Source organism: Portunus trituberculatus, chromosome 18 (genome assembly GCF_017591435.1).
Source record: "Portunus trituberculatus isolate SZX2019 chromosome 18, ASM1759143v1, whole genome shotgun sequence".
NCBI lineage: Eukaryota > Metazoa > Arthropoda > Malacostraca > Decapoda > Portunidae > Portunus > Portunus trituberculatus.
Genome location: NC_059272.1, coordinates 19330986 through 19335985, shown reverse-complemented (window position 1 = coordinate 19335985; position 5000 = coordinate 19330986). Strand labels below are relative to the sequence as shown.

At 40.1% G+C, this 5000-nt stretch overlaps 1 protein-coding gene across 2 annotated transcripts in view; it reads right to left on the bottom strand.

Annotated features, from left to right (window-relative positions):
* LOC123505789 (hemicentin-1-like) overlaps positions 1–5000 on the bottom strand; it is a 157563-nt gene that overhangs the window by 28449 nt on the left and 124114 nt on the right. The window lies entirely within an intron of this gene.

The window sequence follows — 5000 nt, the reverse complement described above, 5'->3', positions numbered from 1 at the left end:
CTTTCTTTCGCGATACTGTCACACACACACACACACACACACACACACACACACACACACACACACACACACACACACACACACACACACACACACACATACACACACACACACACATATTAAACCTAACCTACCCTAAATTCTCTGCCACAATACATACAAAGTGAAGCAGTATCAGCCTCACAGCACAAATTGAGACCAAACAATATCAAATCAATAACCTTTTTTTTCGCGATGCTGTCACACACACACAAAAAAAAAATATAAAACACACACATTAAACCTAACCTTGCCTAAATCCTCTACCACAATACATACACGCAAAGCAACATCAGTCTCAGAGCACAGAGGAAGCCCAACCGGCATTAAATCAGAGGGCTTCCTTCCACGATACTATTGCTGATAAGTTGGAATATTCGAGCAAAGTTATTGAAGTGTTCTGTATACGCACTTCTCTTCTCCTCCAGCTGCTATTGATCCGATACAGTGTGAGAGAAGACAAACCCAATTAGTAATAACATGAATCGACACCACGTAACTTATTCCAGGTCAATGCGAGTCACACACAGGTGGCGACAGGTATAAGGATTTTCTCCACTCAATACTGTTACGAGAATAGGATTAAAGGTAGACTCTCTTTCCTCCCTCTCTCTCTCTCTCTCTCTCTCTCTCTCTCTCTCTTGATATTTTTTCTTTTCTGTTTTTTTTCTTTCCCTCTTAAATCTTTCTATTTTTCTTCTGGTATATATTATCACTTTTCATTTTCTTTTCTTTCCATTGTTGTTTTTGTTATGCTTAATTTTCATCATTTTCTTCCTCCTTATCCTTCTTTCTACTTTCTCCATTTTTTCTTCCCTCTCTCCCTCATTCTACCTACTTTAGTTTCCATATTTTATTCTTTTAATTCTTCCAGTTATTATTCCAGTATTCTTCCCAGATCCCCCCACCCTCTCTCTCTCTCTCTCTCTGATAAGACGTAAAGGTTTAACTTCCTAATTCATTGCCTCAGTATTGTTTTACTATTTCATTGTGTGAGAGATTCAAGATTGACTTATGCCTCTATATAAGTAACAGCCTTCATCGCGTTCCTTGATGTGCATGTTAGTGTCGCTGTGTTGCTGGTGTTACTAATGTTATTGCCTGGCTTTTATACTGTGTTATTGTTAGCAATTACTTCCTCTATTATTGGTGTTACCGTTGCTATGGAAAGTACTCTAATCATTCCGTTACTATTGCTACCACTACTTCTACTACTGTTATTACTACTACTACTACTATACTACTACTACTACTACTACTATTATCTACTACTACTACTACTACTACTACTACTACTACTACTACTACTACTACTACTACTACTACTACTACTACTACTACTTACTATCTCAACTGCTTTTAGAAATTGCTACTTTTCTGCTGTTTCTACAAATATTACTGATGATACTACTCTTATTACTGTTACTACTCTTACTACTACTATTATTACTACTTTATTATCATTATCATTATTGTAGTTCTATTTATTATTATTATTATTATTATTATTATTATTATTATTATTATTATTATTATTATTATTACTGCTGGTACTGCTTCTACTACTACATCTACTACAACCACCACTACTTTAAGGCAGGTCAGTAATACGGTCCACGTTTCCTAATATATATTTTCTACCGTCTGAACGAATTCTCGAGTAATACATATATATTTTTTTTTCCAGGTTTTTTCTTATCTGAAATATTTCGTACCAATAAAAATCCATCAAGATTAAGTCGACGGACTCTCCATTTCTTGCGGGGCTGAGTAGAAATCTCTCTCTCTCTCTCTCTCTCTCTCTCTCTCTCTCTCTCTCTCTCTCTCTCTCTCTCTCTCTCTCTCTCGGTGTTCTTGGAAGCCACGCACACGACCTTTAACGAACGAGAATATGCAAAAGGAAAAGTTTATTCGAGCTTGTATTTGAGTTCGCTGGAGCCCTTAGGGAGGAGACTTCTAGGGAGCCATGAAGGAAGTTACTGAGGCTCCCGGGACGACCTTGAACTATCAGCAACGACCACCATGCTCCTACACCGCTCCGAAAGGCTCTCCCTGAACGACCTTGTAACGACTTAATGGCTGTGTTTCGTTCGGTCGCTGCTCTTTTTTTTTTTCTCGATTTTCATTTTTCTTCAGTAATTTTCTTCATAGCGTGTTTTGTACGTGATGTTTGTATTTCACTCATTTTCTTGTCTTTGTTTGTGTATGCATGTGCGTCTCCCTCTCTCCCTCTCTGTCTGATTGGTGGGTTTGGTAGCCTGGGTCGGGGGTTCAACAGGGCTTGGGGCTAAGGGATAGGATGGGGCTCAGTGGGTTTCGTCCAGGGTTTACTTTCTCGCTCCCCAAAAGGCGAAAAATAAAGTGACTCTGGTCTCGTCCATGGGCGCGTGACCAGACTCCAGGGAGACAGGGAGAGGCAACCGTGGCGAGGCGTGGACATGGCAGGGTGGAGACAGAAGAGAGATAGGGAGGAGGGAGTGAGAGATAGAGAAGAGAGGGTAGGATGGATGAGGGAAGGATAGGAAAGAATGGGAAAAAAAGAGAAGGAAAAGAGAGAGAAGAGGAAAGGAGCAAAAAGAGAAAAGATGAAGAATAGAAGAGAAAAAAAGAAAAACGAAAGGGTAGGATGGATGAGGGAACGATAGGAAAGAATAGGGAAAAGAGGGAGATTGAAAAGAGAGAGAAGACCAAAGCAGCGAAAAGAGAAATAAGATGAAGAATAGGAGGAAAAAGAGAGAGAGAGAAAAAAAAAGGATAAGATTAAACAGGGATGACAGAAAGGAAGGAGAGAAGAGAGGAGGAGGACAAGACGTGCAATGATTAGACGGGGAGAAATGGAGAGAATGGATTAACACAAGGGTGAAAGAATGTGCCCTCTGGCAACTCTCAAACAACCAACAACAAGACAGCACTTGCGATGAGGAACCCGAGATGATAATGATACACACACAAAGAAAAAAAAGAGACAAGAAAACAAAACAAAACAACTTTTATCACTCACACTTTAACACGAGTTTCATAAACCTGAACTATACGAAACATTCTAACCCTTTTTTATTATATTTGAAGAAGAGCATTCAGGGAGTTGAAAAAAATAGTGAAGTGCTTCCATAACCCCACTCACTTCACCTACATCACGAGAACCACCACACCAGACGGCTTCCACTAAATAAGACATTCTAACACTTTTTTTTTCTAGGAGCATTCAGGGAGTTAAAAAAAATAGTGAAGTGCTTCCATAAACCCACTAACTTCACCTACATCACAAGAACCATCACATCAGACCACTTCCAATACGATAAACATCAAATTTCAACAGTATCGAGGCGTTACCAGACAAATAAGACACTTACAAAAAACTCTCTCACTAAACACCACACAAAAAAAAGAAAGTACAATGGAACCATGCGTACTTTGGGGACCAAGGGGTCTCCAAACGCACGGGTTCGAATCCTGTCCACTGTCCGAGTGTAGGTTGGGCTTCCTCACTCGGGGCAACGGTTTCATAGCGGGTGGGCTTTGAAATAGGAGGTACCCCAAAAAGTATCCCCTTTACCCCATAAATTCCCGTGAAAATCCCACATGGTATGAAAAAATAAATAAATAAAATAAATAAATAAGACACTTCCAAAAAACTCTCTCACTAAACACACATCCCAAGCACCTCTTTAAAGTCATCAGAGGAACAACACCCGATAAAATCCCTCAAATTAAAAGCAGCATATGGATTGGTGAGAGCGAGCCGTCCACCTGATCCCCGCGCTTTCACCTGGACCGGATCATGTGAGTGGGATATGTCGTTCAATTAGGATCAGGTGACGGGATCTAAAATGCATGCCACGTGCGAGTCCAGGGAGTTGATGCCGAGGTATGCTATTAATTCCTGCTGTATCTCCCGCTCGCTCCTTGTGTTGATGATGCATGAACTTCTACTTGTCTGCATGTTATCTCTCTGTTCTCTCTCTCTCTCTCTCTCTCTCTCTCTCTCTCTCTCTCTCTCTCTCACAGACTTAATCTATCAATTTCTCTTCGTCAGAAACAATTATCTAGATAACTAATGACTGTCTCACGCACACGCACGCACACACACACACACACACACACACACACACACACACACACACACACACACACACACACACACACACACACCGTACCTTCTCCTAACACACTTACTTATTATCCTTACACCAGCGCCTTTCCTTTTAAAATCAATTAATTATCTCTAAACGTTTTGTGCTCTCGTAAAACTCTCTCTTAAAGCCACAGACGGTAGTTAAGTTTTCACTGTATTTTTCCCAAGTTAATCATTTCACTGCGAAACGAAACAACTAACGGTAGAAGTAATGTATGAAACCTTTCTAGACATTTACGAGAAGTTAGAGTTGGCTGTAGAATAAGTAAGTGTCTCAGAGTGAAGAATCCTTGTTACAGTCTCAGTAGTATCATGGACACAACCTTGACCCTCTCAGTATCATGACGTGTTTCCATATTCAGCCTGGTTACTATTTAGTGATTTTGTACGGTTTCAGAAACTCATGTTGGGATTTAACTAGTGAAGACTCTGGCTATTATTCTTCTGATCTCCATAGACTCTTTCTAATATCAATAAAATGGTCTAATCGTACACAAATGTAGGTAAAAATGTGTCACAGTACAGAAGGTGTTAAGAAATAATAATATCTTAAGTCCTGTAAAACTAATAATGGAGAAATTGCTGAATAGTTTGAGAACGCTGAGGTGAACATAATGCTAACACTCCTTTCCAAATATTAACAACCTCTCCGTCACACACACACACACACACACACACACACACACACACACACACACACACACACACACACTGCACGCCGTAACGTAAACAACTTTTCTCATTCAAGAGGCAATTAGGTACGACGATTAGAAAACACGTACGGTATGCTCCAACGCCGCTCCTTACACACACACACACACACACA